General features: G+C 34.0%; 1 protein-coding gene across 2 annotated transcripts in view; it reads right to left on the reverse strand.

The window, feature by feature from the left end:
- LOC123524940 (uncharacterized) overlaps positions 1-7038 on the reverse strand; it is a 44231-nt gene extending 37193 nt beyond the window's left edge. For both annotated transcript variants that reach the window (XM_045303566.2, XM_045303567.2), the window contains exon 1: positions 6857-7038. The gene's annotated coding sequence lies outside the window, so the exon portion shown is untranslated. The remainder of the gene's footprint in view (positions 1-6856) is intronic.
- Between the last annotated feature and the right edge of the window lie 3972 nt (positions 7039-11010).

The raw sequence follows: 11010 nt of genomic DNA on the forward strand, positions 1-11010 counted from the left end.
GTTTATGTGGCGACATTCCAGCTTCTGATAGTGGAATAAGACTCGATCTCAGGTGCCGTTTCGTGCATTATTTTAGGCGCAAACGGACACTGGTAGAACCGCCTTCCGTAAAATAGTTTAGTATATTTAATATCTTGTTGTCCTCTGGTTACTGTATGCCATGTATCATTGATGACTATGTTAGAATGAATTATTTATATATGATATTGCTCATGTATTTGTATCAGTGTACAGACTTAAGTGTTATCGATAAAATCTTGAAAATTTGAAAATCTTGAAATCATTAATGCATTTGATGCATAATGCATAAAGTATTTGAACAAACTTGAGAGAAGTCCATGCATGGATGACCCTGGCCCGGTGTGGTGGTAATTTACAGTTATCCGCGTTACACCGTATAGCGGATAATTATTGGCCAATCTTGGCTGCATTACAAAACATGTAGAACCTGTTTTGGTATAGACAAGGGCGTGGTATTATGCTATATAAATAGAAGTAATCAGTTTTAGCGAGACCTTTCTAGAGTCACCTATTAATGGATCGCGATAATTTTATTTTAACGGTACTTGGTAAAATCCAAAAACAGGTAAAGCAGGTATATTATCCGATAAATGGTGTTAATTTGTATGATGTAGTATTCTTAACTCTAAATACGATGTGGTATATCATAATAGACTTGTAGTCTAGTGGATAGTGTTTCTGTCTTCTGTTCTTTTTATGTTTGTATGGTGTATGTTCGAGCCCTTCTTTGTGATTTTTACTTATTCATTTCGTCTTTTGTATTTATTTTTCTTTCATTTTTTATTTATTTGTTTAAGTTTATTTTTCATGTCATGACAAATATGTATACAGAAGTTCATTAAAAAGCACTGTCGGTATCTGAGTAGTCATCCTGCTCGCTAGCAGTGTCTGTAGCCACTGGCCTCAATAATGAAATGCTCACACGAGTCGTTATAAATATGTTATTGATATTCTTAAACATAATATTTTATTAACCTTCATAATGTCTTTAACGATCGCAACTTTGGTTTTATTTTCCCTGCAAGAGGTTTTTTTTATTTATTTTGCAATGTTAATAGATTCAATGTCTATTCTAATATGAGATCCTCTGCAAAATGTCAGTAAGTACTCAGTATATGTTACCTGTATTCCTTCTCCAGGTAGAAACATGATAGATAAAAAAAATGTACCTCGTCATGTATTCGAACCAGCACCGTAAGCTTACAAATCATACGTGTTAACCACTAGACCACGACGCTTCTTACATTGGTTTTGCGAAATAAGATATTTGTCATATAATATGTCTACCTGATTCCCGATTTCATCGTTATGGGTTAATCCGGTATTGGTAAATAAAGGCCACAGTTATAGAGATAGGCCTTAAAATTTTCAGTGATAGAATTACATTAAATAAAGTCTAGAAATTATTTTCCAAGTCCTTGAAATAACCAAAAATGATTTCACAAATGTGAAGTTTATGATAGTTTTGTTAATATCAATAACAGAAGTTTTATTTTTTAATTTAAAGTTGTGATCCACAAAGAATGACAACTTTTGCCTTGGGCTAGTACTTATAAGTAGAGATCTATTAGTTTACTTCCCTTGCAATTACACAATTGAGTGGAAAATGAAAACTGTTTAAGACACAATATCATACTTTTTTGCACAACAAAATCATTAAGGATTTATTCATTTGTGTTTGATTTACCCCTCAAGACATGGTCCCTATGATTCTGTCAACTTACATATGGTAAAAAATTAACTTTTAACAAGCCAATAATAAAACGAAGTACCAGTAGGTAAATAATAGTACAGATAATACAGTTTTGCTTGTATCAAAATGTCACAATAGATCCACTTTTGTAATACAGAACACCTGGTAGGATTAGTAAAGGTGCAATTATATTGATCTCTATTTCCTATGCCTAACAGTTATCGCGTTTTGTTAATATTAATGGATCTCGATAATTTTATTTTAACGGTACTTGGTAAAATCCAGAAACAGGTAAAGCAGGTGTTTTATCCGATAAGTGGTGTTAATTTGTATTGTAGTATTCTTAACTCTAGATACGAAGCATCATTTCATAACTGATTTGTAGTCTAGTGGACAGTGTGTCGAACCTCTATTCTTTTTATGTTTGTATGGTGTAGGTTCGAGCCTTTCTTTTTTGTGATTATTTTTACTTATTCATAATGTTTTTAACGATCGCAACATTGGTGTCATTTTCTTTTCTTTATTTATTTTACAATGTTAATAAATTCATGTCTATTCTAATATGAGATCCTGCGAAAAAATGTCAATAAGTACTCAGTATAAGTGCACGAAAAAATCATGATACAAATAGTTTTACCTGTATTCTTCTGCAGGTAAAAACATGTTGGAAAAGTTTTTAAAAAAAGTAACTCGTCCTGTATTCGAACCAGCACCGTAAGCTTACAAAGCATACGTGTTAACCACTAGACCACGCCGCTACTTATATCGGTTTTGCGAAGTTATGATATTTGTCATAGAATGTGTACACCTGATTCCCTATTTCATTGTTATGGGTTGATCCGGTATTAGTAAATAAAGGCCACAGTTATCGCGTTTTGTTAATATTATCATTATGCGGGGTTTCGATTTTTATGTGTAGGGAAAGAATTTCAAATAGAAGAAGTAACCATCAGAGTGTTTTAGATATTGCTTTTGTATATGAAAGTGTTTCATTCGCGCAATTCAGCAGTCTTCAGTTTATCTGAGTATTTATCATTTAATTTGTTTAGACCTGTATCATGTTCATTTTTCATTTAAAACCAGACAAACGCAAAATCAAGGAAGTCGGGGGTTGAAACACCTTTCTGACTTTTTAGCTCTCTTGAGCACAAAGTGCTCAGGATGAGCTATTGTGATCGCTCCGTCGTCAGTCCGTCGTCTGTCCGTCCACACTTTCCTTTAAAGAACATCTCCTCCTGAACCACCAGGCCAGTCTGATGAAACCTCACAGGGATGTTCTTTGGATGGTCTTCTTTAAAAATGTTTAAAGAATTGAATTCCATATAGAACCGGAAGGGAAAACTTTAAAAATCTTCTTGTCCAAAACCACATGTCATAGGGCTTTTATATTTGGTAAGTAGCATCATCTAGTGGTCCTCTACCAAGATTGTTCAAATTATCCCCCTAGGGTCAAATATGGCCCCGCCCTGGAGGTCACATGGTTCACATAGACTTATATAGAGAAAAACATTGAAAATCTTCTCGTCTTAAACCACAGGTTCTAGGGCTTTGATATTTGGTATGTAGCATTACCTAGTGGTTCTTTACCAAGATTGTTCAAATCATCCCCCTAGGGTCAAATATGGCCCTGCCCCGGGGGTCACATGGTTTATATAGGGAAAAACTTTGAAAATCTTCTTGTCCAAAATCTCAGGTCCTAGCGCTTTGATATTTGATATTTGGTATGTAGCATTACCTAGTGGTCCTCTACCAAGTTTATTCAAATTATCCCCTAGGGTCAAATATGGCCCCGCCCCGGGGGTCACGTAGGTTATATAGACTTGTATAGGGAAAAACTTTGAAAATCTTTTTGTCCAAACTCACAGGGCCTAGGGCTTCAAATGATATTTGGTATGTAGCATCATCTAATGGTCCTCTACCAAGACTGTTCAAATTATACCCCTAGGGTCAAATATGGCCCCGGCCCGCCCTGGGGGTCACATGGTTTATTAAGACTTATATAGGGATAAACTCTGAAAATCTTCTTGTCCAAAACCACAGGGCATAGGGCTTTGATATTTGGTATGTAGCATCATCTAGTGGTCCTCTACCAAGATTGTCCAAATTCTCCCCCTAGGGTCAAATATGGCCCCGCCTCGGGGGTCACATGGTTTATATAGATTTATATAGTGAAAAACTTTGAAAATCTTTTATCCAAATCCAAAGGGCCTAGGGCTTTGATATTTGGTATGTAGCATTATCTAGTGGTCCTCTACCAAGTTTGTTCAAATTATTCCTCTAGGGTCAAATATGGCCCCGCCCCGGCGGGGGGGGTGCATCGTTTAAATAGACTTGTACAGAGGAAAACCTTTAAAAACATTCTTGTCTTAAACCATAAGTCACAGAGCTTAGATATTTAATATGTGTTATGCTCTACTGGTTCTCTACCAAGATTTTTCAAATCATGACCCTTGGATCAATATAGGCCACGCCCGGATGGTCCTTGTTTAACATAGACTGATTTTTGAAGAGTGGCAAAGAAATTTGGACCACAAGCAAGTTTGATACAGATTTAAATATTCATTGTGAATTGTCTTAAACATGACCTACTGACCTACTTTCTTGTTTTTGAAGGTACAGCATAGAAATTTGGACCACGTTTATAACTTTTGATGCTGATTTCAACACTCATCTTTAATATTCTTAACCCTGAACTACTGACCTACTTTCTTGTTTTTGAAGCTACAGCAAAGAAATTTGGACCACCAGTTTTATTTTTAAACAGATTTCAGAAGTTATTTTGAATACTCTTTACCATGACCTACTCACCTAGTTTTTGTTAGTGAAGTTTAAGCAAAGAAATTTGTTCAAGCAAGCAACTAAACTCAGGTGAGCGATATAGGGCCATCATGGCCCTCTTGTTTTATTTTAAGTTTTAAATCTTGACACCAAAATGAAATAGGCTCAGTGTAAATTTAAATGTTGTGTAACAAAAGATTTTGTTTTATAAACTAACTAAAGAAAATATTTTATTTTGAGGAATATAATAGTTGTTGTATCACGAGGACATTAACTGGCAATGTATGGTTGAAATATTTGTTACAATAGAATCTAACTGTTGACTCTGAATAAATTATTCTCGCACAATGCACAAAAGTGTTTAGTCTTTTGTTGTAGTAGTTATTGTAAGGAAGCTGAGATGGGACTCCCAATCGGTTTATTAGATAGAAGACGATGAAAGAAAAATGTAGGCATAACACGATTATAAAGCACAATGCTAGATAAAGCTCACACAGAACATTCGCCAAGGTGATCCAAACAGCTAAAACAAACATCAGGAAAATTGAAGGGAAAATTATCATCTTCGAAAGAAGCTAATTTTGAAAGTCATAAAAATATGTATATGAGCAGCACCATGAGAAAACCAGCATAGTGCATTTGCGACCAGCATGGATCCAGACCAGCCTGCGCATCTGCGCCAATGTCGAAAGATGGCAGTAATATTTGAAGAACGAAGATAACATTCTTATTCCTGAACGAACATATGATATAAGTATCAGCGTTTACGTTCTTGTTTAAATCATTTCCTATCCGATGATCATGGTTTCGACTCAAAATCTGACGAAAGGGTTATTTTTTTAAATGTTTGGAGTGGAGAGCAAAACTATTGAACAATGAAAAATCAGTGAAGGAAAAAAGCTCATTTGATTGAATTATATTTATGGCGTTTACGCATGCATGAACACAAGTCAAAATAATTTAATTCTATCTGAAATCATTTTGTGTGTAAAACCATTATTATTTGATTACAAATCTTGTGTTCATCAGCCGACAATGAGTGTGGACTTCACATTATACCCTATTATTTAATGACAACAGTCTAATACACTTCTATTATCTCCATTAGTCTCCTTGATATTTCTGCAGTATCTATCATATTGTTACTGATGGAACATTTTTGAAAATTAGCAAAAATTTTTAAATAGTAACATATTAAAACCTATGAAATAATCGAAGTATTATTTTCTTATTTTTTAATGACTATATCCAATTATAAAATGTCATAAACTTCACACAGATGTGTAGAATTTGGCTATATTGCGTTTACTTCATGGCATTATCTTGCCATAACTTCGAAACAAATATCAGTAAAAATCTAATGTCTAACTTCTGTAACCTCATAAATAACATTTCTTTTCTTTTTTTAATGAAAACAAAAGAGTGTACTTTATACATTTTTTCAAAATGATTGGAGATATAAAATGAATAAAATGATGCCTTTTGCACTATTTGATTTCCTTGTCATTTTAAGAATGGCAATACATGTACAGATGACATTTAACTGCATAATACTAACATGTTAAACACATCATAATGGGCTAGTGTATTTAAATGTCACATTAATATAGTGGGTATGTACCAAACACAAAAGTAAAAATTTAAATGGGTATCCATTCTTTACTTTCTATTATTATTTCTAAGTTTCAAAGGCTTACTTTAAGTCATCTTAATATATATTAAACAAGCAATCAGAGTTTTTGTCTCGATCATAAGCTCTCTAGAATATAATTTCTGGAATGGCTATTAAATTATCAATGGAGAGTTATCCTGTCTTATATGTAGCAAAGAACAAAATTGCATATAGAAATTGAAACAAAATAGGCTATTGTAGTCCGATTTTACCGGAAATTCATACGTCTGAAGAATTCCGAATTACCCGACACGGGAAAATGTAATCACAAGGACATTGCCGAGTGTAACCCACTACCTTAAAATAGTAGATTTGTACCTAACACTACGATTAAAAATTCAAAAGATACCTATTTTTAGCGAATTTCAAATTACTATCCATAATTAGCTCTCGTGAAAATTTGTTCTATTTATTTTATTTGCTTAATCAAATAAGGTTATCTGTATTTGGAACTTAAAAGTTAAGATACTGGAACAATTTCTAACTTCTGCAGTTGCTATTTAAGTCAGTGAAGCTATGTAGCATATGATCTACTAAATTCTGAAGCATTTCATATTTATTATCATTATTTTTGTAATTAGTTCTAACAGCCAAATTGTAACCCGAAAAATTTAACCGTTACTTTTGAAAACAAAGTCAGATTTTATCTAGTTTGGTTGCACTTTATTCTTCGAAAAGATATATGTACATACCTGATAAATATTTCCTATCACATGTAATATATGTATGCTTTTAATCTGTATGTATCAGGCTGTCATAACAAGATGTCGGTGAAAACGTACCTCAAACGAAATTTAAGTCTAAGTGACTCTGAAATTCCTGCTTTCCACAATCTATAAATGATAAATTACAATGTACGTGCAGGCTGTTAGACGGTGTCTGTCTTTACAATACACGTTAACTGTGTTTATTGATGAGGGAATTAGAAGTTGGGAGATAAGCGGATATAATATGAATTAGTAATCTGTGCAAATGTGTTTGACGGATCATTAATAACGTGGCGAGATCTTTGACGACAATTTTATTGTCGAATTACATTATCGTCAAAAGAATGCACAAACATATGCTGAAGCTAATGTTTGTGTACCCACTACATTGACAGTAGAAGGATGAAATCCAGACCAGTCATGGGTATCATATTCAACACTAGAGATGCTTTTGAGAAAAGCGCATGTCTCCCACAACTGCCCCTATGAAAAATGTCTAGTTTCTCTAGATGGTTTAGACGAGTGGATCCAATCAGATGGTCTGGATGAGTGGATCCAATCAGTAATTCAAGGGCCATAAATCAAAAGTGCCTGGGCGGATTTGGCTAGTTATCTAACTTGGCTAAGGTCTTATGGCCAAACACATTTTGTTCAAGTTTGGTGAAGATCGGATGAAAAATGTTCGACTTAGAGAGCGGACAAGAGTAAAAAGGCGGATTTTTCGGTAATTCAAGGGCCGTAACTCCAAAATGCCTGGACCGATTTGGCTAGTTAACGAACTTGGCCGAGGTCTCATGGTCAAACACATTTTGCTTAAGTTTGGTGAAGATCGAATGAGAAATGTTCAACTAAGAGTGCGGACAAGAGTAAAAAGGCCGATGTTTCGATAATTCAAGGGCCGTAACTCCAAAATGCCTGGACCGAATTGGCTAGTTATCGAACGTCTTATGGTCAAGCACATTTTGTTTAAATTTGGTAAAAATCGGATGAGAAATGTTTGACTTAGAGTGCGGACAAGCTTTGTGACAGTGACAGACAGACACACAGACACACATACATACACACACACACTGGAGTAAATCAATATGTCTCCCACATCACTGTGTGGTGGGAGACATTAATAAGGAATTTTTTGGGGGGAAAATAATGTCAAAATAAAAAAAGCCAAACTTTTGCGTTTAAAAAAGCGAGAGTCATTAATTAACGCGTTTTACCATCATCAATTAACTGCGTTTTACCCACATTACTATTACATTAACTAAAACAAAATTAAATATTACCCATAATAATAGTAATAACAAACCCTGTGTTTACTAAGATTATTTCTGATGAATTATTACAGTCTAAACACTGTTAACGATACATCTGTAGGGAAATTACTTTTTAAAATAAGATACTTCATTTCTAAGTATATTTAGTTCCTTCCCGAAAAAGTCAATTACTTGTACACTGTAGAGCAAATACCTCGCTACAAAAGATTCTTCATTTTCAAGGAAGTTTTCTAGTAATTTAATTCCTTCACGAGAAAGTTAATTAAACTGTATAACAAAAACAAAAAACCTCTCTACGAAAGAATATTCTTCATTTCTGAGGAAGATTTCTAGTACTTTTAGTTCCTTTCCGAGAAAGTTAATTAAACTGAAGAACAAAAACCTCTCTACGAAAGACGATTCTCCATTTCCGAGGAAGTTTTCTAGTACTTTAAGTTCCTTCACGATACAGTAAATTAAACTGCAGAGAAAATACCTTTCTACGAAAGAAGATTCTCCATTTCCGAGGAAGTTTACTAGTACTTTTAGTTCATTCCCGAGAAAGTTAATTAAATTGTAGAACAAATCCCTCTCTACAAAGAAGATTCTCCATTTCGAGGAGTTTTCTAGTACTTTAGTTCCTTCCGAGAAAGTTAATTAAACTGTGTAGACAAAATCCCTCTCTACAAAGAAGATTCTCCATTTCCGAGGAGTTTTCTAGTACTTTTAGTTCATTCCGAGAAAGTTAATTAAATTGTAGAACAAATCCCTCTCTACAAAAGAAGATTCTCCATTTCCGAGGAGGTTTTCTAGTACTTCTAGCTCCTTCACGAGAAAGTTAATTAAACTGTATAACAAAAACAAAAAACCTCTCTACGAAAGAATATTCTTCATTTCTGAGGAAGATTTCTAGTTCTTTTAGTTCCTTTCCGAGAAAGTTAATTAAACTGAAGAACAAAAACCTCTCTACGAAAGACGATTCTCCATTTCCGAGGAAGTTTTCTAGTACTTTAAGTTCCTTCACGATACAGTTAATTAAACTGCAGAGAAAATACCTTTCTACGAAAGAAGATTCTCCATTTCCGAGGAAGTTTACTAGTACTTTTAGTTCATTCCCGAGAAAGTTAATTAAATTGTAGAACAAATCCCTCTCTACAAAAGAAGATTCTCCATTTCCGAGGAGGTTTTCTAGTACTTCTAGTTCCTTCACGAGAAAGTTAATTAAACTGTAGAACAAAAACTTCTCTACGAATTAAAATTCTTCATTTTCGAGGAAATGTTCTAGTACTTTTAGTTCCTTCATGAGAAAGTTAATAAAACTGTGGAACAAAAACCTCTCTTCAAAAAAAGATTCTTATTTCCGAGGAAGTTTTCTGGTACTTTTAGTTCCTTCACAAGGAAGTTTATTAAACTGTAAAACAAAAACCTCTCCACGAAAGACGATTCTTCATTTCTGAGTAAGATTTCTAGTACTTTTAGTTCCTTTCCGAGAAAGTTAAATTAAACTGAAGAAAAAAGCCTCTCTACGAAAGACGAATCTGCATTTCCGAGAAAGTTTTTTAGTACTTTTAGTTCATTCATGAGAAAGTTAATTAAACTGTAGAACAAAAACCTCTCTACAAATTTGCCTCGAGTAAAGCGTTATAAACGCTTTTCAATTTTCATCGTAAAAAGAAGTAAAAACAACTAATTCTCATGTGTTTCCGTAACATATATTCTGTCAGAAATTAAGTTTCAAAGCATTCTTAAGAAATACAGCATTAATTTCCAGATATCTAAAAACACTTTTTTGTTGTTGTTTTTTTTTTCCGAATAAACTGGAGGCCAATGCCTTTAAATATGCTTTTGACAAAAATCTGAAACATATTTCTTTTTATCTCTAATGAAAGTTCCCCTTTGACAAAACTGAGGCCAAATGACACTTTCTAACTTTCAACTTTAATGGTGAAAAACTCCTAGCTATCCCTGCGGTTATTACTTCAGGCATGGACGGGCAGCTTCAAAAAGCCACCGACCTTCGTCACATGAAAGAATTTCTATTAAACATACATCGAAAAGGTGCAAGCAACGCTAAATCAGCTACCTTAACCTCTCGACCACAGATGGAACCTGTGACAGTATCTGGACAGGAAAGATGATAAGTTACATACATATATTGATGAATCGTCAAGCTGTTATTAACCAGCATATAATCCGTGTTTCTTGAAAGCAAAGGATTTATAGGTTATTAGAATTGTATCAAGAAATATGCACGAGTTCTACAGCGGAAATGTTGCGTAACTTTAGGGCAAAAAAAACGGGTGCATATTTCCAGATGCAAATCTAATAATCTTATTATTACATACATGCACCTACACTAATAAATGATATACATAATGTTCTTTACATAAGAACAATTGAAAATCCGCTTAAGTGAAAATTTAACGCGGCGACATACATGAAACTGACGTCATAATTTACGTTAGGCACCTGATATGTTTGAACGTCAATATGGAGAAATATTGATATTGACGTTCCAGGTTTAATTGTAACTTAACGGAGTTTATAACTTGTATGTAATAAGATTATAATGTGATATCATACCGTCACTTCAGCTAAATGTAATGTTATTTCATGACTATATAAACAATCGCCGAAAAATAGATTTTGCTATTGAATTGTAAATATTTAGATATATTAAGGTATATTTTTGATGTAGTAACACATTCATTGAATGGCTTGCTGGTCAATAACCAAAATTATTTGCCCCTTGTCCATAGAACCTGGGGCAATAGTTCTGTCTCAGTCCTTTGAACCTCGGGCATTAGTTGACAGGAAGGAGACTCAATTCGGACCTTTGACTGGAGAGTTATTCAATAAGTGTACATTATACAATCGTTCGGTTGTCTG

Source organism: Mercenaria mercenaria, chromosome 3 (genome assembly GCF_021730395.1).
Source record: "Mercenaria mercenaria strain notata chromosome 3, MADL_Memer_1, whole genome shotgun sequence".
Classification (NCBI taxonomy): Eukaryota; Metazoa; Mollusca; class Bivalvia; order Venerida; family Veneridae; genus Mercenaria; species Mercenaria mercenaria.